Source organism: Oryctolagus cuniculus, chromosome 9 (assembly GCF_051225735.1).
Source record: "Oryctolagus cuniculus isolate XC-2025 breed Fujian yellow rabbit chromosome 9, ASM5122573v1, whole genome shotgun sequence".
Lineage (NCBI taxonomy): Eukaryota > Metazoa > Chordata > Mammalia > Lagomorpha > Leporidae > Oryctolagus > Oryctolagus cuniculus.
In genome coordinates, this window is record NC_142875.1 from 122,841,496 (window position 1) to 122,867,557 (window position 26,062).

General features: G+C 42.3%; 1 pseudogene; it reads left to right on the forward strand.

Moving 5' to 3' along the window:
• The first annotated feature begins 22,149 nt into the window (after positions 1 to 22,149).
• The window catches only part of LOC100358352 (dolichyl-diphosphooligosaccharide--protein glycosyltransferase subunit MAGT1 pseudogene), a 51,752-nt pseudogene continuing 47,839 nt past the window's right edge, over positions 22,150 to 26,062 (forward strand).

The following is a 26,062-nucleotide window of genomic DNA, read 5'->3' on the forward strand; positions in this document are numbered from 1 at the left end:
TTTATCAAACTGCAAATGATGCAGTGTTATACACGAACACATTAACATATGAAACAACATTCAAAGGTAGCTTGCTTTCAGTTTTGTTTTAACTCTAAGGATTTACAAAGCACTATTTTGTAATTTGGGACTAGTTAGGTTTTGGTACCATCTCTACTCAAAAATGTTTCTAGTGATTATTTTTTTTCCTTATGTGCTGTTGAGGAATAAGGCTGTTAGGAACTTTCCCACATGGATCCGATCCCGTTGGCATGAATTAAAGAAAGATGTATAGTATTGCTGTGGTACTCACTTACCATAAAGAGCTATAATAAATAAGTAATGAGGATGTGTGTCAATGCAAGACACCAACACAAATACTCAATGGTAACACTGAAAACATATGTAGTTTTAAAATGAAAATATACTATATCTCTCACTTAAGCTTTTGTGCCGTCTTCCCAACCGATTCAACTGTAATTTTTGCCTCTTCAAATCCCCATCACATATTATTTTCAGAATCCTATTGAACCACAATGCTGACATATCTCCCTTGTTTAGCAATCATAAATGGATGCAGCATAAATATCTACAAAAGAAAATTCAAAGCCAAATGTGCATTTCCAACCTAATTTGCCAGTAATATTCCTTTCAGGTTCCTTATCTGAAATTAAAATTTTTTTAAAGATTTATTTTATTTATATGAAAGACAGAGTTACAAAGAGAGGTACAGACACAGAGAGAGGTCTGCCATCCATTGGTTAACTCCCCAGATGGCCGCAATGGCCGAAGCTGCGCCAATTCGAAGCCAGGAGCCAGGAGCCAGGCGCTTCTTCCGGGTCTCCCACATGGGTGCAGAGGCCCAAGGACTTGGGTCGTCTTCTACTACTTTCCCAGGCCATAGCAGAGAGCTGGATTGGAAGAGGAGCAGCCGGGACAAGAACCAGCCCCCAAATGGCATGCTGGTGCTTCAGGTCAGGGCTTTAACCCACTGCACCACAGCACCAGCCCCTAAAATTGTTTTCTTAAATTTGCGTATTTATTTAGAAAGTCAGAATGAGGAAAACAGACAGATAGAGAGACAAAGAGAGATCCTTGATCTACTGGTTTACTTCCCAAATGCCTAAAACAGCCAGAGCTGGGCCAGGCTGAAGCCAGAAGCTCAGGCCAGGTCTGCCATTTGGGCTGCAGACACCCCAGTACTTGAACCTTCGCCTGCTGCCTCCCAGGATGCACGTTAGCAGCACATTAGAATGGACAGTGGAGGCTGCACTGGTATCCAGACCCTCTGTGATGGGATGCAGGCATCCCTTGCTGTAGCTTAACTGCTGTACGACACACTGGCCCTGAAGCTAAACATTTTTTATTTCCCTATTGTCCTGCTATTTCATCCACTGTCTGGAATTCTTATTTCCATCATGGAACCCTTCCTAATCTTCAAGCATTCAGTAAATCAGGCTCTGGTGGGGACAGAGTAATAGACCCTGTGCCTTGGGTTTAATGGGAAGTGAATACCTTCAGAGGGGACAGTCATTCGATGACTATTTCCACAACATTCTCCCTGATGTATCTCATCATAGCCTTCAAACTTCTACGACAATAGAATCCCTTTAAAGCAGGGGGAAGTCTTACTTTCAGAGAGTTTGTGGCGAGGGAGCAATGCCTTCCCTTCACCCCCAAATAGGCACCCTCCACTGACAACCTCTCCTTGGGTGACTGTCAGCATAGCCTGCTCTTCGATTTTCTCAGCCAGAAATAATTTCTATTCCTCTTAACTCACCTTGTGCTTTACCTGTTCCTGGTATTCACTCAAGCATCTGTGTGACCTCTCTGTGCCTGGTGCTGAAGCCACAGGAGTAAGAAGGCTCTCTCTGTGCAGCACTAACCCTCTTGTGTGTTTGCTGTGTTAGGAGGAGTCTTTTTAGTGTTCTGGCAGTGGGCACACCCAGGGGACCCCTGAATTAACAGGAAAATGTGGGAAGCTCTGCAGGGAAGCAAAACACAAAAAAGGTTCCCAACAGCCACATCAATGGAGACAAGAACTTTTACTGGACATGGCAGTGCTTAGGACACTCCAGGCTCTGAAGCTCCAGCCAACTGTTGCACCTGCTGTCCCCACTACCGTGACTGAAGCTGCACCTCACTGTTGCTCTGTGTCCCTGTGTTCTATGATCACTGTGACTTAGCAACCTTCCATCACTCCACCTTCCACCTCCATCACATTACCAACCAATTTACTTTCTCTGAGGAGTGATACAAATTTCTGGAAGGTGAACCTAGACAGCTTGGATAGCGAATGACTCATCAGTATTGGACTCCTGTGTTGGGTAGAGCTCACGCATCAGATCATCTCTGAGAAAAGCCCTCCTCTCTCATCCAATTTTCGAGATGCTGGGGTATATAACATATGCAAAAGAAGCAATCGTAGGGACAGGCACTTGGTGCAGAGGTTAAGATGGGAAGCCCACATCCCACGTAGAAGTGCCTGGGTTCAAGTCTCGGCTGCATTTCCAATTCCAGTTCCCTGCTAATGTGCACCCTCTGAGGCAGCGCGTGATGACTCAAGTGCTTGAGTCCCTGCCACCCACTTAGGAGTCCCAGATTGAATTCTGGGATCTGGCTTCAGGTCGGCCCAGCTTTGGTCCTGGCTGGGGAGTGAATCTGCAGATGGAAGATTTCTCTCTGTCTCTCACTCTGTCTCTCTCTCTCTTTCAACTAAAGTGAAAAGAAGTAAAAAAAAATTTAAAAATTGGGAAGCTTCACTTTAAAACTATGCTCAGCTGTTTTTCTTTGAAGATGGCCATGTGTCTATCAAAGTTTCATAGCTGCCATAGCTTTATTATAGCTGTATGAGTGTTTTTTTTTTTTTTCTATCCCCTCCTTGAGGGTAGGCCCCTGAAGACATGATCATGTTCCATTCATTACTGTATCCTCCATGGAAAGTAGCTAAGTCCCTAGCACACTGTAGGTGCTCAATAAAAATATGCTAATCAGGCACCCAGATTATACCTGAATATAAACCCTACCCCTCCCAACAAAATGTGGTTATTCCTTACAGTGGTTTTCTGTTACCCATGCTCTGAGCAACAGTCACACTACAATGGAGTTGTTGTGTCTTCATTAGGAGTCCTGGGTAGAGGGAGACAAAGCCCAAGCCAGACGTAGGGGTAGCTTGTCATCTTGCATTTTTCTCCACCCTTTCTATTGGAAAGACATATCAGGATAAATTCTTCAGACAGCTCTTTTTCAGTCTATATAAGCGCTAGTGTAAGATTTCAATAGGGCATAGGGCCCTTACCTACAGAAGAAATCCTGAGGTCATTACCAAGTGATGTTTTAAATGTAGTGGAAAAGTGTCTCAGGGCTGGAGCAAGAGTGTGACACAAAGTTTCTGTGAGAGCATACAACCCCATTCCTAGTCTAGTGCGAATCTGGCTGCTGTCCAGAGGGGCCACCTGGAGGCACAGGCAAATTTGTAGAAACAGAGATACACCAGTGGATTTTGTGGTTTTTTTTTTTTTTTTTTTTTTTGGCTGAATAACTTATTGGTTCCCCTTTTCCTTGATATCTTTTGAATTGTGTTTCTAGGTAGTAGCCCTGAAACTCCTATGAAACATAACATTTTTATTTTTATGGTCTTTAATACTATTCTTTTTATCACTAGGTTGTTTCTCATATTCTTCTTTCACTAAGTTCTAAGTTTATATTTTACAAGATCTCTTTATTTTTCAAATACAAATTACCTTTGCTTGTACTTTGTCAAATGTATTTCTGACGTGCGCATATTTATTTTAGCCATGATTCTTTCTTGAAAAGAACAACGGTCAGGATAACTCAACCAAAAATGTAAAATGTTTATGTAAAATCTCATTTTACTTTCAAATCACTTATCAAATATGAACGCTTTCACCCCAAAAGAAAATGATTTATCTGCCTTCCCTGCATGATTACCTCGATATGGAAAAAAAAGGTACACATGAATTGTTTTTGTTAGACACTTAGCTTGAAATTTTTTCATTAGAAACATTGCAGCTCAAACGGAAAGGCTGAGAAGAATGGATGTTGCATGCACAGAAATTATCTTCGGTTAAAAGAAACAAGCACTAGCCCATGTTGAAATTAGATTAATTCCAGTTTCAGGCATTCACAAATTAGCAAAATGAATATTTTTCCTTTCGGTTGGAAAGACACATCAGGCTGAATCCTTCAGACAGTTCTATTTCAGTATATGATCCATCAGTTTTAACCTCTTGAGTTGACTTGAGAAATTATACAGAGAATTTCCATAGGAAACGCACTGTTACCCAGAGAATGCAGGCTGCTCTGGTGTAGCTCTTCAATCTTATACATAATGTATGCCTACCACCAGCATCAATTCATATCCAGCAAGTCTTTGTTGCAAGGCATCCATATAACTTTACAAATCACTCTGCATTCTCCATAATGAAAACGTTAATAGTCCAAATGGCGTTCTATTGTATCACTACATGTTCTTGTTGTCTATTATGTGCAGATTAAGCAATGTGACTCACATTCATCAACTAATATCATCAACCTACAGGAGCCCTTCAAGACTTTCAACATTATACACCATCTGGGCATTGCTCCTGCAGGAAGCTGTGGGAGCTGACAATATGTTTACAGTCACAGTTACCCGATACTTGAACATTTTTCTTAAAAAATCCTTCTGTGGAGTGAGCATGCGGCTCAGCGGTGAAGACATTGTCTGAGGCACCCATATTCGGTATTGCGGTGCCTGGGTTTGAGTTCCGGATCTACATCATATCCTGCTTCCCACTAATGAACATCCTGGGAGGCAGCACGTGATGGCTCCGATGCCAGGGCCCCTGCCCCCTCAATGGGAGACCCAGATGGAGTGCCAGAATCCTTGACTATTGCAGGCATTTGGGGGATGAAACAGTGGATGGAACACATATCTGTTTTCTTGTCTCTTCGTCTGCTTTTCATGTAGAGTGAATATATATATATATATATATATATATTTATTTATATAGGCGATAATCCCCTACCCTAACAGAACACATTTTTATTGTTTCAGGCCTCAGCCAGGGGATTCTTAAGGTAGACCACAAATTATGCTGTATCTGCATAAAGTAGAAACACAGTTAGCAATTAAGCCTTGTCTTCAACTTGCTTGCTTACATATTTGGAATGGAAAGACGCGATGAAAGACTTGGTAGCCTGATGTTGAATTTCTGGTTTGTTCCTTGATGGGAACATTTCCTTTTAAGTACTTAGAACAGCTTTCAGATAGTAGGTTCCCAGTAACCCCATATCCACAGTCTAGGGAGACCTCGACTAGCAGGGCCTCTGGAGGTGAGACTCCTAAGGGATGGCTCCATTGTTTCTCTTCTCTACATCACAGGGTTGGAGCAGAAAGAACAAAGCCTCCACCAACAATAAAAAGCAAGATCAATCCTAAAAGGCCAATCAGGAAGAGAAGCGAGCTATAGAGACACACTAGCAGCAAAATGGAGAACAAACGTTTGCCTCAATTCAACATATTTCAGTTCTGAGCAGAGTTGAAATGCCTAAGAGTTAGAAGTATTTGTCCCATCACCCCCACCCTCCCTTCTTATATCCTGTGGGAAACCAGGGAGACCAAATTCTGTGACCCCCGGCTTTCTTGAATCATCTCAACACTGATCTGATGCCTCTGTTCTCACTTTATCCCAGTGGGGCTCTTACTGCCTGCTTTTTTATTTATTTATTTATTTATTTATTTATTTTTTATTTTTTGACAGGCAGAGTGGACAGTGAGAGAGAGAGAGACAGAGAGAAAGGTCTTCCTTTGTCGTTGGTTCACCCTCCAATGGCCGCCATGGCCGGCGCGCTATGGCCGGCACACTGCGCTGATCCGATGGCAGGAGCCAGGTGCTTCTCCTGGTCTCCCATGGGGTGCAGGGCCCAAGCACTTGGGCCATCCTCCACTGCACTCCCTGGCCACAGCAGAGAGCTGGCCTGGAAGAGGGGCAAGCGGAACAGAATCCGGCGCCCCGACGGGGACTAGAACCCGGTATGCCGGCGCCACAAGGCGGAGGATTAGCCTAGTGAGCTGCGGGGCTGGCTGCCTGCTTTTTTGGACAAGAGTTATATTTGATTAATTCATTTTTTCATTCAACAACATTAACTGAATGTCTGTTAAGTACCAGTTACTATCTGGGGTACAGGGATATAGCAGTTAAAAAAAAAAAAAAAAAAGACAACCTACCAAACCGTACAAAAATCCCTGCCCAGGCGAGCCTGAGCCTGAAAGAGGCTCAGCGCTGAGTGGCCTTTCCGGACCTGCTGGACCATGTGTACTCCATGATTTGATGTCTCTTGTCCCCGCAGACTCTTCGCTTGCTGACCCTGCTCCAGCACTAAGTTTTGCATAGTGCTTGGTGTTCACTAAATATTTACTGAATGGAATAACCACTACTCTGTGTGCAACAGAGCTATGGCTCGGGGAATTCCTAAATTTAGAAAGCCACCAAGGGAAGATGTTTGGCCTAGCGGTTAAGACATGTGTGTCCTTGGGTTTGATATCCAGCTTTGCTCTTGACTCCAGCTTCCTGCTCGTGAGCATCCTGGGAGGAGGCAGGTGATGGCTCAAGTATTTGGGTCCCTGCTGCCCACATGGGAGACCCAGGTAGAGGTGCTGGTCCCACATCCAGTCCAGCCTCTACTGTTGAAAGCATTTGGGGAATGAAACAGCTGATGGAAAACCTTTTCTGTCTGTCTCTGTTTCTCTTTCAAGTAAAAATAAATAATGCATTCTTTAAATAAAAAGATTACTGGGGCTGGCACTGTGGCATAGTGGGTAAAGCCACCACCTGCCGTGCCTGTATCCCCTATGGGCAATGGTTCGAGTCCAGCTGCTCCACTTCCGATCCAGCTCTCTGCTGTGGCCTGGGAAAGCAGTACAAGATGGCCCGAGTGCTTGAGTTCCTGCACCCATGTGGGAGACCCAGAAGAAGCTCCTGGCTCCTGGCTTTGGATCTGCCCATTTCTGGCCATTGCCACCATTTGGGAAGTGAACCAGCAGATAGAAGACCTCTGTCTCTCTCTCTGCCTCTGCCTCTCTGTAACTCTGCATTTCAAATGAATAAATTAATCTTTTTAAAAAAATAAAAATAGATAAAAAATTTAAGACATAGATGGCAGTGAGGAACTTGCCCTGGGGCCGTCGGCCATGACCAAGGTGAGAGCTGGTCTCAAGACCATCATGGGCCCCTTTGGGAGGGTGTTGAGTCCGAGGACTCTGAAGGTACCTGTGCTAGTACCCAGTTTTAAGCTTTCCACACAGTTGCTCTCTCACATTAAACTCAGTCTTCAGTATGACTCATTAAATGTCTATAAACTAAAGCATTTTTACAATGGCTTATATTAGCAAAAAATGGACAGAAGGGATTTCTAGCATAAAATGTAGGTGTAGCCACTTAAGAACACCAGATAGCCTCTAAGGATGGTGATATGAATGCACATTTATTATAATTATTTCAAATATATTGTTAAATGAAAACAGTGGATTACAAAATGGTCTGGTCTTATTTTTGGAATAAGAAATAAATATTTATATGCAGTACGAAAAAAGTATTGAAAGTTATTCATTGAGCTAATGGTGAAAATGATGGTTTGTGAAACTCAAATTTTTAAATTATATTTAAGTTTCAACAGTAAATTTGTTACTTTTAAAATAAAGACTGCATGGCTTAAAAATAGAAATTAATCCATTGTCCATTAAAATAAGGCTTTGGGGACCCAGAATTTGTTGTTCTTTTTTCTTTTCAATTTTTACTTATTTGAAAGGCAAAGTTACAGAGACTGAAGGAGAGACAGAGCGAAAGGGAGAGAGGGAGAGATACTCCCATCCACTGGTTCCATCCACTGGTTCACTCCCCAAATGGCTATGACCTGGGGTAGGCCAGGCAGAAGTCAGGAGCCAGAAGCTTCATCCAGGTCTCTCCATGGTGGCAAGGGCCCAAGGATTTGGGCCATCTTCCCATGCTTTCCCAGGTACATTAGCAAGGAGCAAGATCTGAAGTGGAATAGCTGGGACTTGAACTCGCATCCACATGGATGCTGGTGCCACAGATGCTGGGTTTAACGCACTGAGCCACAGTGGTGGGGCCCAGGGACTCGGCCTTTAACACATGGGCTCTTGGGGGACATCCAAACTATAGCAGGCCCCAAAGAGCAGCACCATCCTAAGAGTTCGCCACGATTTATCCCATAATGGAGCCAAACGTGGCCTGGCTTTGGACTCAGGCAAAAATGAGTTCAGCCATGTTTCCTGTGAAGCTGCTGAGTGGAGTCTTCAGTTTCTGTGATGCAGGCCTAAGCAGTAGTTGTCTGTATTGTTAGTTCTTTTTTTTTTTTTTTAAAGATTTATTTATTTATCCCAAAGGCAGAATTTTACAGAGTGAGAGAGAGAGAGAGCGCCTCCATCCACTGGTTCACTCCCAAATTGGCTGCAATGGCTAGAGATTGGCTGATCTGAAGCCAGGACCCAGGAGCTCCCTCCAGGTCTCCCATGTGGGTGCAGGGGCCCAAGGACTGGGGCCATCCTCCACTGCTTTCCCAGGCACATCAGCTGGCAGCTGGACCAGAAGTGGAGCAGCCAGGACCCAAACCAGCACCCATATGGGATGTCAATATTGCAGGCGTTGTCCCAGTGTTGTCCACAACACTGGCCCCAAAGAAATTCGAGCAATGGTGCAGCTTAGCTTTAGTATGGAAATGAGCTGGATTCTAAAGGTGCTGAGAGGCATGTCACTGCCAGCCGCTCTCAGAGTGGTCTGCCAGCCCAGGGTCGGTGCTGTCCCTGGAGCTGGGAGCCCCTGTACTATGTGCTGATGAAGACATCAGTGAAGATAATGCCTGACAATCCATGTTTGATTAACTGATCACGCCTACGCATGGCATTTGCCAGAAGCCTCCAGGGAGAAGGCAGAATTAGTTATTCATCCACACACATTCACCACGCACTATTTTATGCTAGGTATTGGGTTGAATGGCAACTAGAAGGATGAACAAGACAGGCAATGCTCATGTTCTCCCCAAGTGCACAGCAGTAAAAGAAAAGACCACATCCACAGCATAGTTTCTAAGAACAAAGTGCAGAGGCAACCAACAGAAAGCTTGCAAAGCACAGGTTCTTTGCGTTAAAATTAAGACATCAGAGCTGGTGATTCTATTTTTCAGATTCTGTGTTTTACAAATGTAGTGGTAATCAACTTGTTCTTTGTAGGGTTTCCATTTGCAAAGGAAATGCTTAATCTTATTTTTAAGACCAGCTTTATATAATAGAACACTTTCAGATTTACTTAACAATTGTGAGCATGGTACTGTCTAGTGATTTTAAATGTGTCCACTTCCAAGCAAGTGTCTTAATCTATTTGAATCTCAGCCTCCTTATCTATGAAATGGGAAATATAGAGTTACCGCCATAGGTTGGTTGCAAGAATTAGAAGTAACGGTTATTTAAAAAATTTTTTTAAATATTTATTTTACTTATTTGAAAATCAGAGTGACAGAGAGAGGGTGGGGAAGGACAGAGAGAGAGAGAGAAAGAGATCTTCCCTCCACTAGTTCACTCTGGCTGGACCAGGACAAGTCAGGAGCCTGAAACTCTATCCTGGTCTCCCGTATGGGTGACAGAGGCCCAAGCACTTGGGCCATCTTCTCTGGCTTTCCCAGGTGCATTCGCAGGGAGCTGCATTGGAAGCAGAGCAGCTGGGACTTGAGCCAGCACTCTGATATGGGACTTGGGGTTGGCAAGCGGTGGCTCAACCAACTGCACCATAATGCTGGTGCCAGAAATCATAGTTGTCAAATGCGGCCCTCCATCCGTGTGACTAAGCTAAAGGCTAAGTCATTCCTGGACCTGCAGGCCAGTCATTTATGGTTTTTCAGTCTCTGGGTCATCTGTCTGAGGGGCGCTCAGCAGTGGTCACATCTCAAAAGTGGCCTTGAGTCACGCCAGAGCTGAAAACACAAAGGCCGTATTCTAGGGAATCTTGACTATGTACCGGTTAAATCGTGGTCATTCTTTTAGACAATTAGCATAGTTACTAGGTTGGAAGAATCTAGAATTATAACCCTTCCTAGTCTCCCACACGCCCGCTCCACAGCCAGCTGAATTCATCCAGAAACGAGCAAGAACAAACGACTCACTAACGGTGAGAATGGCCAATCAGTGGCCTCGGGACAACAAGAGATTTTTAAGAGAACATCACCTAACCTTTTAGGCTGTGCTCATGAGACGTGCAGGGCTCAATCACCGTGTGCGTGCTACAGTGCATCTATTCTCACTAGGTTTTTATAAGCCTTTCTTTGAAAGAAAGATTATTCTTGGATTATTTGGGAAACTATTATGTTTAAGATGAACATGCCTTTGAGCACTATCGATACGCCAAGCACCAGGCCAAGTGCTGCACGTGTGTTTTCCTGTGTGATCCTCAGTGCAACTCGTGAGCGTGGCTGGCTGCACTGCCGTACCCACTGCACTGACCTTAAGAGTAACAACAAGGCCAGCACCACGGCTCAACAGGCTAATCCTCCGCCTGCGGCGCCGGCAGACAGAGTTCTAGTTTCGATTGGGGCGCCGGATTCTGTCCCAGTTGCCCCTCTTCCAGGCCAGCTCTCTGCTGTGGCCCGGGAGTGCAGTGGAGGATGGCCCAGGTGCTTGGGCCCTGCACCCCATGGGAGACCAGGAGAAGCACCTGGCTCCTGCCTTCGGATCAGCGCGGTGCGCCGGCCGCAGCGCACTGGCCACAGCGGCCATTGGAGGGTGAACCAACGGTAAAAGGAGGACCTTTCTCTCTGTCTCTCTCTCACTGTCCACTCTGCCTGTCAAAAAAAAAAAAAAAAAAAAAGAGTAACAATAAGTTTGATTCCAGAACTTGTGCTTTTAACTCTTCTGTGCCAGTGACAGGTGGAAATGCCTCTGCTCGGAGCTGAGCTGCTTCCAGCGAGAAAGGGGAGCAGGACAGACCTGGACCCCCCTTCACACAACTCACAGTGCAGAAGAAAGACAAGCAGGCATAAGGCGACTTCAAGTGTGATGAGTACTGTAACAGGAGAATTGGGTGTCAAGGGATTGGAGCCAGAGTGTATCTTATTCCAGCTGAGCTCTCTCAGTCCCTCTGGGATCTAAAGCATTCCATAGAGAAATTTGGGTTGTTGATTGCATGTCATGTAGTTCAAAAGCCTATAATCACTTGACATCTCAGAAGTTCGTCTTCCTCTTCCCTCTCTTTCCTCTTCCCGTTACCCCTTTCTCTCTACAGCTACCTGAAGAACATGGGGTAAGACACCGGACACGAGAGGTAAGATGCTGCTGGAAACACCCACATCCCCCATCAGAGTGCTGGCTCCAAGCTGCAGCTCTGCGCCTGCTTTGAGCTTCCTGCTGACTGCGCACACCCTGGGAGACAGCAGGTGAGGATGGCTCAAGTACCTGGGTCCCTGCTACCCACGCGGAACCGCCTGATCGACTTCAGGATCCTGGCTTTGGCCAGGACCAGCTCTGACTGCTGCAGACATTTGGGGAGTAAAACAAGTGGACTGGAGGTCTGTCTGTTTCTTGGCCTTTCAAATAAATAAATAATCTCCAAAATAATATAGCTAGGTTTTTCCCTCTGCTGCCCATTCATTTTCTGGAATTCAAATTATAGTCTGTTTGTTCATCATGGAAGAAAAGAATTACTTTTTTCCTGTCATACAAAGGAAGAAAAAATAGTTGGTGAAGCTTGAGGTGAAGTTCCAAGAGCCATTTAAGAACACACCCAATTCAACCCTTTTCTCAAAAGGCGTTTTCAGGGTCCAAAAATACTCCTTAGTTCAAACACTGACTGAATTTAAACGTCTATCAGTTCCTATTAAACAGTTCTGAGTTCTGTATAACAAGTCAGAACGATATGTGCTACATTTCCCTTGCAATCATTTGAATGGTAAGAGAAGTTCACTCAGAAAATAGATTTTATTTTGCTAAGCCCATAATATTTGAAAAATAATTAAAAATACTTTGTGAAATCTCATATCCCAAGAGGGTCATCCATCTCTCCCAAATTGTTACAACATGTTTTATTACCACACCTAAACATCCAATTTGGATCTACTCCTGGAATTAAAAAAAGGAAAGATTTAAAGCAAGAGGCGAAAAAAGTGATCAAACTGAAGACCCCAACCAATGTGTCTGCTGGATTTGAGAGTTCATCTGCAGCTTTCTTTTTGACTTGTAGGAGCTCTTTTTAAAATACCAGCAGAAAAACACAAAAACAAAAACAAAAAACAGCAAAGAAGGAGGTACCTTTCTCTGAAAGGAGGCGAGAACTTCCACTTTGGTTATGGCCTTGTCTAAATAAGGTCGGAGTTTGGGGACTCAAGAGGCTTCCATAGCCTTGGCAGCTCATGACAAGAGCCTCGAGTGATCACTGACATCATAAATAAGAGTGTCAATTGTTAAATCAACAACAGGAGCCACTGTGCACTTGCTCCCCATGTAGGACCTCTGTCCTTAATGTGTTGTACTATGTGAATTAAGGTAAAACTTGTCTTCAGACTCCTTTATACTTTGTGTGTCTGTGTGGGTGCAAACTGTTGAAATCTTTACTTAGTATAGAGTTGATCTTCTGTATATAAAGATAATTAAAAATGAATCTTAATGAAGAATGGGATGGGAGAGTGAGTAGGAGTTGGGATGGTAGTGGGGGTGGGACGGCGGGTATGGGGGGAAGAACCACTATATTCCTAAAGCTTTACCTATGAAATTTATATTTATTAAATACAAGTTTTCTGTAAAAAACAAACAAACAAATCAGCAGCCACCATATATGGAGCTCCTATTATGTTCCAGATGCTGGACACGTTTCTTTCAATATTAGATTTTTTTTGGGGGGTGCAAAGAACAGAGAAATTCAGGCTTCCACAAAGGGACATGATATGGAGAAGTAGAAACATTCAGATAAGGTCTCCTTGGCAGGCTCTCACTTGACCACTGGGCCGCAGCTCGGCTGCACTGGCTCCAGCCCAGTCGTGTTGCCTCCCTCTGCTGACCTCATAGCCACTCTTGGCTCTCTGCCCTACACGTGACTCAGCGCTTTGCTGTCTGCTGCTCTCTACCTGCTTATTTTTCCAAATATTGCTCCTAATGACGCGCACGCACTTTCTCTCTGCCTCATGGCTTTGCTTACTCATGGCTTCTGTTTCCTGCCTTCCGTCTCTCCACTTCTGCAATTACCCAGGGCTGACCCTCCCTGGTGTTTCATACTCAAATACTGTAGGAGGGAGAAAGGGCACTCCTTTTGTGTCCGGCTTCGTCACAGGCAGTCGCCTTTAGGTCATGTCAATCCAGGCCTAGTCAGCAGGGTCCTGATGGCAACAGCACTCCTACAGGGAATCTCTCACAAAGAACGTGCTTCTTGGAACAGCGCAGTGTAGCAGGCGGGGTTCCTTACAGGCCTGCATACATGTGATTGTTTAACTCTGAAACTGAACACCTGAAACCCGATCCTCCTCGCCATCCTTATCCTCACACCTTGTAAATATCTACACTTGGCATTTATTATCTTTCCAAAGTGTCGCTCTGGCTTTGCAGATATTCTTGTTTATAGAGAACGGTTGGGCACATGAAGTGAGGACTGCTGATTAGAGAAAGCCTAGCATAAAGGAGGCGTCACGGCGTGATGCGCTAGTTCTCACGCTGCAGGGCAGGGGAGGCAGGGACAGGAAGACACGGGAATCAGAGGAACAGCTGCTCATCCAGAGCCTCCACGACTTTATCTGTTTTATATTCTTTCCATGCACAGCAGTGTCTACCGTCGGAAAAGATTTCACAGCTTAACTAAAAGCTGGAAAACTAGCATTAGAGACATAGGAGTCTTCAAAATGTTCGTGGAAAATGTGTACTATGATAAAAATGATGCATGGATTTCAGATTCTTTTTGCATCAAAATAAACTTAACTTTTAATTCCTTTTCTTCATTTTCAAACTTTTTGAAGTACCCTCCTATGCTCAAATTCTGTTCTGTCTTCTTTCTTGCTATGCCAAAAACGCGTAGGTAAATTATTTTCTATTGCTGGTCTTTCTTTGTTTTACCAGTAGGGATAATGATAGCTGCACATTGTGGATCTAAAGAAACACAGCATACAAGGATTATTGAAACCAGGTAAACGTTAGTTCCTGTCCATTTCAAATACTAAGTCATAAAACTTCACAGGCCATGACTAAATCTTTGGTTACTGGTTTACAGAAGGCTTTTTCAGAAACTCCATAAATAAAATTTTAATTAACAGATTTATATACAATGTTTGCTTTTGAAATATTTATACTGCATTATAGAATCTGTGATAAAAATTCAGTGTTGGGCATTTTTCATTGTATCATCAAGATTTTAACAAGGAGATAAGGAAGAGATATTACCTCATTTGACTATTCATACACATTATCTAATAATTAGTTTTAAAACATCATTATTTCATAAAAATGTTAAATGCTTTTCAAATACAAGGTATTATCATTTTAAAAATTATGACTCACTCCTGGATTCTTTGTGGTTTTTTTTGATAGTATTTAAAACCATTAATTTCAAGGGATTCCAAGAGGGTGGAGTAGGGAAAGGTTGTACCGCTTCAGGCTTAGGGGAAAACAGCCACAAAATAGTAGAGGAAGTGCACTCCCGGGAGAGCCGGAGAGAAATCGGCAGTGAAATTCTACAGAAGGAAGAGGACACCGCGGATCAGTGCAGACACTGTAGACACGCAGCAACACACGACCCGACACACGACCCTGGCAGCTGAGAGCTGGGAGAAACCTCAGCTCAGGAGAGCAAGGTGAGGCCAGGCTGCAGCAGCCCGTGCCACTGGCAATATAGCTGGAAGCAGAAGCTGGCGGAGTACACTATCCTTGGGCCCAGCCTGGAGCCCTAAGACGCCCAGGGCACCAGTCTAACTCAGAGAAAAAAAAAATGTTTCTTTCTTCCCTGTCCCTCACAGTGGCACCTGGCAACCGGCTGGGAGAGGGTGCCTTTTTGACACCAGTAGAGGCTGTGATGGCTCGTGCGCCCACGCCCAGCAACTGGTGGGGACAAAGTGCCATCTTGATACCAATAGCGGCTGCAGCAGCTTGGGTGTGCACACCCAACAACCAGCGGGGAAAAGCTGCCATTTTGAAATGAATAGTGGCTGTGGCACCTCTTGTGCATGTGTGTGATGCGGGGATTTTACCAGAGGGAAAAATCGACGTTCCCCACTAACGTTGAACTGGCTGGGAAGATTGGCAGGAGGCTGGGCACCCACGAAGGACTGTGAGTTACCTCCAGCTCTCAACATATCTCAGGCTCCAGGGCTCAAAGTGCCAAGACAGAGTGCACACGAGCAGCTGGCTTTGGAAACATCTTTGTCTCTCCATGGACAGGATAGACTCACAGGGCGGAGCGGATCCTCTGTACCCCATGATTGTGGGAGCCTTGTGTGCTGGGTCGGTGGGAACTTTGTGACTGCACAACAGGGCGCAGGGTGTAGCTGGGTCTCTGGACAATCATGGTGTGTGGTGCCAAAGGCTTAGAGCTCCCTGAACGCCTGGGATGGGTTATTGTAGCAGGATCTGTCTTTACACAAGGGTTGCACAGATCCTTTGCGTGGTTCATACGGCAGTGCAGGTTACAGTTGCACCCATTGTGGGCTAACCCAGGTCACTGATCACTTTGAAAGAGAGGAGGTGAGGGTATGATTATGCCAACAGGAAGATCATACCCTCTTCTCTGTTGATAATAGAGATCTACTGTGCCCAACTTGGATGTCACCCTGGATAATCACCCGCCCAGACCTCTGTGGGCACACCCAGCACACACCACTGGGTATTCACTGACACAGCAGACACTCCACCAAGTCACAGAGGCATAATTCAAAGATAAAAATCCATCAGAGGTGAAAACCAACAAATATTTCCACAAATATCTAAAAATAAACACAGAAACTCAAGAAACGAGAATTAGGAAGACAACGTGACTCCCTCAAAGGAACACAACAACATTTCAATATTAGAATGTGAAGACAAAGAGATGGATGAAATGCCTGAAAAGAATTCGAAAGTTTAATCATAAGATTACTCTGAAGCGATGAGAAGAAAATTCAAACAAGTTAAAAAAATCCATACATGACATGGAAGAAAAATTCTCCCATGAGATGGATATTTTTGAAGATAAATTAAGCTGAAATATTAGAAATGAAGAATTCAATATGTTAAACAAAAAATTTAGTGGAAAGCCATAACAACAGACTTGGTGAGGCAGAAGAAAGAATATCCAAGCTAGAGGACAAATCTTTGAAAATTTCTAAGACCAAAAAACAATAACAATAACAATAATGATAATGATAATAATAATAAGAAGAAGAACAAGAAGAAGAAATTAGAACAATTAACAACAGTGTTGGGGATTTGTGGGATACTATCAAATGACCCAATATATGGGTCTCAGGAGTTCCTGAAGGGTTGAAAAGGGAGAAAGGATTAGAAGGCCTATTCAGTGAAATAACTGCACAAAACTTCCCTAATTTGGAGAAAGAAAGGGACATTCAAATACACAAGGCACATAGAAGTCCTATTAAACATGACCATAAGAGACTTTCACCACAACACATTATAGCCAAACTTTCAACAATAAAGCATAAAGATTCTAAAATGTGCATGAGAGAAATGTCAGATTACTTTCAGAAGATACACAGACTCACAGCTGACTTCTCATCAGAAAGCTTACAGGCTAGGAGAGAATGGAGAGACATAGTTATGATTATCTCAATAGATGCAGAGAACGCATTTTATAAAATACAACATCCTTTCATGATGAAAACCTTAAGCAAACTGGGTACAGAAGGGACATTTTACAACACAATCAAGGCAATTTATGACAAACCACAGCCAGCATATTACAGAATGGGAAAAAGTTGGAAACATTTCCACTAAGATCCAGAACCACACACGGATACTCACTTTCACCATTTCACTTTCAATATAGTCCTAGAAGTTTTACCCAGAGCCATCAAGCAAGAGGAAGAAATCAAAGGGATACAAATTGGAAAGAAGGAAGTGAAACTAACCCTATTTGCTGGTGACATGATTCTATATATAGGGGAACCAAAAGACTCCACCAAGAGAATATTGGAACTCTAAAATAATTAGGTAAAGTGATGGATATAAAATTAACACAAAAAAATCAATAGACTTTGTACACACAGACAATGCCACAACTGAGAAAGAACTTCTAAGATTAAGCCCATTCACAACAGGTACAGAAATAATAAATACCTTGGAATACATTTAACTAAAGAGGTGAAAGATCTCTATGATGAAAATTATAAAATGTTAAAGACAGAAATAGACAAAGACAAAAAAATGGAAAAATCTTCCACATTCATGCACTGGAAGCATTAATATGATCAAAATGTCCATACTACTAAAAACAATTTACAAATTCAATGAGATTCCAATCAAAACACCCATTGCATTCTTCTCAAATCCAGAAAAAAAACGATGCAAAAATTCATATGGAAACACAAGAGACCTTGAAAAGCTAAAATAATCTTATATAACAAAAACAAAGCTGGAGGCATCACAATACCAGATTTCAAGACATACTACATGACAGTTATGACAGCCTGGTACTGTGACAAAAATAGGCATGTAGACCAATGGAACAGAATAGAAGCTCAAGAAATCAATCCACGCATCTATACTCACCCAACGCTTCTTTGACTAAGGAACTAAAATCAATCCCAGGAGCAAGGACAGTCTCATCAACAAATGCTGCTGGGAAAATTAGATCTCCACATGCGGAAGTATGAAACAAGACCCCTACCTTACATCTTATACAAAAGTAAACTCAAAATGGGTCAACATTCTAAACCTATGACTTGAAACCATCAAATTATTAGAGGACAACATTAGGGAAACTGCAAGACCCCACAAGCACAAGCACAGACAATCAAAGCCAAAATAGACGAATGGTTTACATCAAGCTGAGAAGCTTCTGTACTGCAAAAGAAACACTCAGCAAAGCAAAGAGGCAACTGACAGAATGGGAGGAAATATTTGCAAATTATGCAACTGATAAAGGATTAACATCTAGAATCTATAAAGAACTCAACAGCAACAAAACAAATAATCTAGTTAAGAAATGGGCAAAGGACTTGAACACGCATTCTTCAAAAGAGGAAATTCAAATGGCCAACAGACACATGAAAAAATGCTCATGATCACTAGTCATTAGGGAAATGCAAATTAAAACCACAATGAGGTTTCACCTCACCCCAGTTACTATAGTTCTTAAATAGAAATCAACAAACAACGAATGCTGGCGAGGCTGTGGGGCAAGAGTTACCCTAATCCACCAATAGTGGGAATGTAAACTAGTAAAGCCATTATAAAAGACTGTGGCGATACTTCAGGAAGCTGAAAATAAATATATCTTATGACCCAGCCATCCCACTCCTGGGAATTTACCCAAAAGAAAAGAAATAAGCATATAAAAGAGTGAATGTACCCTCATGTTTATTGCAGCTCAATTCACAATTCACACAAAGAATCAACACAGATGTTCATCAACTGGTGACTGGATAAAGAAATTATCGTATCTATACACTATGGAATACTACTTAGCCATAAAAAAGAATGGAATCTTGTTTTTCGCCTCAAAATGGATGAAATTGGAAACCATTGGACTTAATGAAATAAACCAGTTCCAAAAAGAAAAATACCATATGTTTTCTGTGATCTGTGGTAACCAATAGAGATCATAAAAGGTAATATATAGGAGTGAAATGGACATTTTGAGCTTTGATAATTGTTTGCAGCCCTTGTCTGTACTGTTGAGGAACAGTGTTTTCTTTCCTTTTTACTATTTGTTGAACTCTTTACTTAGTGTAGGGTTAGTCTTATGAGTATAAAGTAAAGAGAAAGTAGATCATTGTAAAAATTAAGAGAGGGATTAGGAGAGCAAAGAGGAGGAAGTGGGGAGCATGGGTGGGAAGGAGAGTAGGGAGGGAAACATCACTATATTCCTAAATCTTTATACATGAAATACATGAAATTTGTATACCTTAAATAAAAGTTAAAAAAGAAGTACAGTGCAAATAAAGATAATGGATGCATAGAAACATTTAAAAAATCATTATTTTACTTTTTTGGAATCTTTCCAATAGCAAAATCATCATGCAAAACACAACTCCAGGTACCAAGAACACATGAGTAAAAATCGATTGTCTTTTACATATAATGATTATTGGTTATTGTTCTGACCTGCCAGTTTATCTGATGGATAACTGAGGATACAAAATTCAGGGGCTTTTCCAATTTTTGGAATTTTTGGATTGTACTTGTTCAAAGCACAAGTCCACTGATAGATGAAATCAAACCTAGAAAAGGTACATGATGTCCCTCCATGGCCAATGCTGGGGCTGTGAGAAAACATAGATCTGTTGATTCTCAACTCTGCCTTCCATCAGTGAAATAGCCACCTGTTCCATGTGCTGAGCAGTTTCTCCAATGGGAATTTGAACTTGAAACGAGGAAAAAAATGCAATAATTATCAAAACCAGAAAACTCTGAGGACAAAAGTAGAAAAAAAGAAGAAAAATGTAAAGCTATTTAACAAGACTAAAACACTACATGAAAAGATGGAAAGATTTTATTTGTGTTATATTCAAATATCAAGATAAAAATCCAATCTTCTGGTAGAGAAGTTAATTTGAAAATGCAAAAATGAGAGTCCTCTCTTGATGACAGAATTCCTCAGCTGCTCATTTGTTTGAGATAAAGTGTTATCTTCATTATATTAATGACTGTGAAAAGTGTATTTAAATGTCTATAGTAGGCTAATATTTATTTTTCTGTTCTGTAACAGTGCCCGAATTTTAATGTTTAAGTGTCAATGCAAAATTCCATTTAAACAGATTATTATTTGTTTTATAATAGAATCACAACAAATTGATTTGCAATTTTTCTTCTACACTGAGACATTAGCTTCCATGATGGTGAATGCTAATGTACAGGCCCCAAATAAGTATGTGAAGCAGACAGGAGATACGAATACTCAGTTCATGGTTTCTAACTTAGCCACTGATCGTCTTTCTTGGAAATGACCTAATTATTGTATTAGGTATATCAGCTCCCTTTCATTTTTTCTCAATATCCCTATAGGGTTGAATGAGGTTTTTATTGTTCTATTGATAGAATTTTCTTGGGCTAAAAAATTACCTCACCATTAGTCGTGTGAAAGAGCAACGACATTTCTTACTCCTTAAGGTTTCTATGGGCAGGGAATTTGGGAGTAACTTGGCGGCTGGTTCTGAGTCAGGTCTCTCATGACATGGGAGCTGGAGGAGCTGCTTCCAAGGTGGCTCACTCCCATGATGCCATTTGGTGGTACTGGCTGTTGGTACATGGCCTTAATTCCTCTCCATGCGGCAACTTGAGACTACTTTTTACAAGACTACTTGAGTGTCTTTACAAATGGTGACCCAAAAGACCAAGACAGACTGCTCTATCCTTTCTATGAACTAGCTACAGCAGACACACCATCATCTCCCCAAGAGTTTGTTCATCACATTCCTATTTAGTCTAAAGCTACCTCATGAGGGTGTGACTACCAGAGTTGAGGATTACTGGCTGCCATCTTGTAGGCTGCAGGTTGGTGATCAAAAGGACAATGTATTCACTGGCATTCTTTGAGTTCTCAAATGACAGAAGCATCACCCAAATTTACTTAGGCAAAGGACATTTATTGGTGCACATAACCAAACTGACATTCAGGGTGGATGAATGTGCACCTTAGGTGTTCATAGAAGCAGATGATCCAAGAACACTTTGGCCATCCCACACACCCACACTTTCGTGGTCTGCTATGTGTTAGTGGTGTTTTCAGACCGTCTGCCCCCACACAGTCATCATATGGGGAAGCATACCCCTGTTACCCTTGATTCAGAGAATCAATCAATTTCATCCCTAAATTCCACTTATGAAAATCCTGGAGAAATACTCTGATTGGCTCAGCCTGAATCATGTGGTCCCTCCAATGGCCACTGATTTGGGGACTGTGGTTGGCTGTCCCCACCAGAACTACCTGAATGGAGCTGAAGACAGAGAAGTTTTACAAAATAAGCAGTTCCATTCATAGAAGTGGGGTATTAGGGAATAAAAAAAAAATCACAGTGGTCTACAAAAATTGTCATGAGTTACCTAAACACTGATCTGCTGGCACATTTCCTTTTGTTTGTTTATTACTCTATACTGAAGAGGCATCAATTGCCTCTCTCCACTGCCACTATTTCCTTTTATTCAGGTTTACCATTCATTAACTTTTTCTCGCCATAGAGGAAATATTTGTTAAACAAGAAAGCCTTTCCAACCCTTTTTCAAAGTTCATTTTCAAAGCTGTAGCATACGCATTATTTTAATTTGATATGAGTATAATTTCCAAATGGTGCAAATGAACAGTGAAGATACTAAATATTGTGAAGTTAATGCATGATCATTTTAACAGGAGGGTGAACACACAAAATGTTTTAGTCTGTAATGAGATGAGCTTTGATGGAAATGCTAAGGACATCAAAATTGCTTCTCCATCTACATACATATAAGCTTTCAAGTAAGTAGACATTATATGTACATGTACTAATGCACACATATGTCAATGCGTTTATAGGTACATATATCTAAACAGGTACATGCATGCCTACAAACATGCATATATGTATGCGTTTACATACATGCATATGTATAAGTATATAAACATATTCAAAACAGAAGAACAAAAAAGAGACACACCCACTGCTGACAATGTATGGTAAAATATTGGTGGACTAAAAAACACGAAATTCCTCAGCTTCTGCTCCTCCCACACAGAGACACTGAATTTCCAACTGGAAAGGGCGGAACAAACACTGTTAAACGAACGCTGAAACGCAGGATGCCTAAGACGCTCGCAAAGGAGCATCCGTTCAGTTCTGCTGGGCAAGCCAAAGGCTTACTAAGTCACTACGCAGCCTGCACATGCGCAGGAGGACTCACTTTCAGTAATCCTGAAGAAATCTTCAGGTTCTTCAAGGAGGTGATGCGGACCAGCTGCTACTACTGAGTGTAACCCAGAGTATTTCCTATTGTGGACGGGAATGAACCAAGGGTTCTCTCAAGGGTATCAGCCCTATGTCACCTCAGTCACCCCTAAGAACAACGGCCGCATGCTTCAGAAGTGTGCCCCGGAGAGGCTTAGCACAGTCCAGGCGCTGGAGTCAGTTCATGCAGTTTCCCAGGCGAGAGTTAAACTCATCCACAGTCCACAGACGCTGGCTGAGACCCCAGGAAGCATGCGCAGTCATTTGTTGCAGCCACAGTTGCCACACTCCTCTTTTAGGAAACCTTCAGAGCTAACTTTCTCATGTATTCTATACACATCTTGGAAAACTATTTCAATGATTGGCTGGCTGCAGGACAATCTTGCTTCTTGGACAAATCACCTTCCAAGGGAGACAAAATGGAGGCCAGTGTTGTGGCACAGTGAGCTAAGCCACTGCCTACAAAGCACAGGCGAGAGTCTGGCTGCTTCACTTCCGTCCCAGCTCCCTGCTGATGCTCCTGAGGAAACAGCTGACGATGGCCCAAATATTTAGGCTGCTGTCACTCCTGTGGGAGACGTGGATTAAGTTCCTGGCTCCTGACTTTGACCTGGCCCAACCTTGGCCATTGCAGCCATTTGGGGTGTGAACCAGTAGATGGAAGATTCTCTCTCTCTCTCTCTCTCTCTCTCTCTCTCTCTCTCTCTTTCTCTGTGTGTGTGTGTTTCTCCCTCTCTCTATAACTCTGTCTTTCAAATAAATAAAGTACATCTCAAAAAGAAAAGAAATGTAATGTAGTCCAAAAATGCTATTTTAAATCTAGTAGTCACATCAATAAAAGTAAAAATGATGAGCTAAAGTGAATTCAATAATATATTTTACTTAACAATGTATTTTTAAAAAACATAATCTTAACCTGTAATCAGTATAACAGCTGAGACACAGTCCATATTTTATTTGTATTAAGTCTATGAAATATACTACACTTTAGATTTATAAAACATCTCAGCTCTAACCAGTCACATTTCAAATGCTCAGTATCCACATGTAACCAGTAGCTACTATACTACACAACACAGCTCCAGTCTAGGGTTGTTGATGGGTAATCCTCAAATACCGTTTCTCCAGTGGCCAGCACTGAAGTGCAGGAACCTAAACTGCCATCTTCTATGCCAGCATCTCATATAAGAGTGCTGGTTCAAGTCCTGGCAGCTCCACTTCCTAGCCAGCTCCCTGGTAATGTACCTGGGAAAGCAGCAGAAGATGGCTCAGGCATTTGGGTCCCTGTCACTCATGTGGGAGACCGGATGGAGCAGCCCCAGCCATTGCTCCCATCTGAGGAGTGAACTATGAGATGGCTCTCTTTCTCTCCATACCCACCCTTACCATCACTCTGCATTTCAAATAAATAAATAAATAAATCCTTTGGAAAACGCGTTGTTTTCTCCTTTCCAAGAAGGCTCCTGAAGACTTTCCAGGATGGTTCCTGCTGATTTAAAGGGAGCCTGAAGCTCAGTTTGTGGTTTCTTAACTCCTTTCTATCCCCTGACATGAATGTTCTTGTCTTTCTGTGAACTTGATAGCAATTCAACACGTTTTCTGTACCTTGCTCCATAAGCAAAGCTAGTTTAGAACATGAGTGAAAGCTGTATCTGAGTTCAAATTCCACTGTTACTACCTAGGATTACTCTCAAGATTTCTAGTTGTCCCTGATATCTGTTCAGTCTTAGAAAACTTAGCAGGGCACGCAGCCACTCCCAGGGGCAGGCATCTGGTGCACTGCTTGGGACACTCTCATCCCATTGTGGCGTTCCCAGGATTAAGTCCCAGCTCTGCTTCCAATTCCAGCTTCCTGCTAATGTGCATCTTGGGAGGCACATTAGGTGACGGCTCAAGGACTTGATCTCCTGTTACCCCCATGAGAGACCTGGATAGAGTTCTGGGCCTGCCTGCCTGCCTGCCTGCCTTCCTCCCTTCCTCCTTCGCCTCCCCTCCCCTCCCCTCCCCTCCCCTCCCCTCCTTATTCCTTTTCTTTCTCTATTTTTCACAAATATTTATATATTTAAAAGGCAGCGTTACAGAGAAGGAGAGGCAGAGAGAGAGAGAGAGAGAGAGAGAGAGAGAGAGAGAGATCGTCCTTCTACTGGTTCACTCCCCAAATACTTGAAATGGTAGGGGCCAGACCAGGCCAAAGCCAGGAGCCTGGTGCTTCTTCCAGGTCTCCCACATGGGTACAGGGGCCCAAGTACTTGGCTGTCTTCTGCTGTTTTCCCAGGTGCTTTAGCACAGAACTGGATGAGAAGTGGAGCAGCTGAGACTAAAACTGACGCCCCTATGGGATGCTGGCACCACAGGACAGTGGCAGCCCTCTGAGTTCTTTTCTTTGGCCAGACTCAGCCTGGGCTGTTAGAGGTTTTTGGAGAGTGAAAAAGGGAATGGAAGTTCTTCCTATCTGTCTGTCTCTGTCTCTCTCTACCGCTTAAATAAAATAAAGAATAAATGCAAATTTTAAATAATAAAACAATGTCCTACACTTTCCAGTCTAATCTGCAGCTAGATAGGGCCCCATTCCTGAGTTCTGAGCAGTGGGATGAAAGCAGAAGTGTCCGGGGAAGCGTCAGCAAAACTTCCCACAGAGTAGCATGCGTGCCTTGCTCTAACCGCTCTTCCTTCCTTCTTGGAACACAGATGCTGACCATAGGGTCAAGGCCAGGTACACCTTAAAGCACTGTATCAGCTCACAAACTTACACACAAGAGAAGAAAACCTCTATCTGTGTCGCTATTGTTTTGGACATTCTGTCACTGGCACGCACACACACAAAGAATCCCAGTATAATGATCTTGGGTAAGGATCTGACTTCTAAAGCTGTAAGAATGAAAGGAGAAATTATCCATTCTAACACCTAGTATATTTATATAAGACTTCTGAAAAGTATATTTGCATTACAAATCCACCAAACTGCAAATTTCTAAGTAACTCATTTGCTCCTCTTCCAGCTCAGGTTTCAGGCTTCTTTCTGGACTACCAGAGGATGACACAGATATCTTCATCACATTTGCATCTCTCTCCAGAAAACTCCCTGACTGCTGGTACAGTCAGATTCATGAGGGCCTGATGGCTTTGCAAAGGCTCTGCCTGAACGTCTCAGATAAATATTTAGAAAGGCATTATGAGAGCACTTGGCAGTGTTAGTCTAGAATCTCTAATGAAATGAGATACCAAAATCGTGACCGCACATCTCAACCAAGCAGATCTAATAACTCCATTATTTTTCTCAAATAGGAAAATAAAACCATGAAAGAATTCATTGCACTGGTTTCTCAGTGTCCAGGAGAATGAGAAGCAGGGAATAAAAAACAGGGAACACGCAATGTTCTATCAGTTCTGTCAAGTTATTTTTTTTTTGTAATAGAAAAACACGTGAAAATTTTCAAGGAACCCTATTTTTTTAAAAACAAAATTGTAAATCATGCAGTGATATCAGGAAACATTTATTAGCAGAATGCATTAATTAAAGGTAGCTGCCAATGCAAATTCAATGTGTTTAATTTATATATACTACATTTCTGTGTGTGTTGTCATTTATTGTTCTTTAAATGGTAATAAAAATTTTAAAAAATGGGAATATGTCAAAAAGATACAGGAATTAACCTGAAAGGCTTCCAATGAGCAAAGTTCAAATAATTTGAACAGAAAATAAACAACAAATATTATGTTACAAATCAAAGAATAAAACAAATATCCATGAGTCTATCTGATATAAATAAATGACTGAATACATAGACAAATCTTTCTTATAAGAAACTATGAATAATATATATGGAGATATTCTTGCATTGGGAGATAGACATAATACCCCCTCACTTGAATATGGGCCAAACTTAGTAGCTTGCTGTCAAAATTTGGGAAGAAGGGGCTGGCATCTGGCCTAGTAGTTAAGCTAGTGATTAGGCTGCCTGTGTCCCAG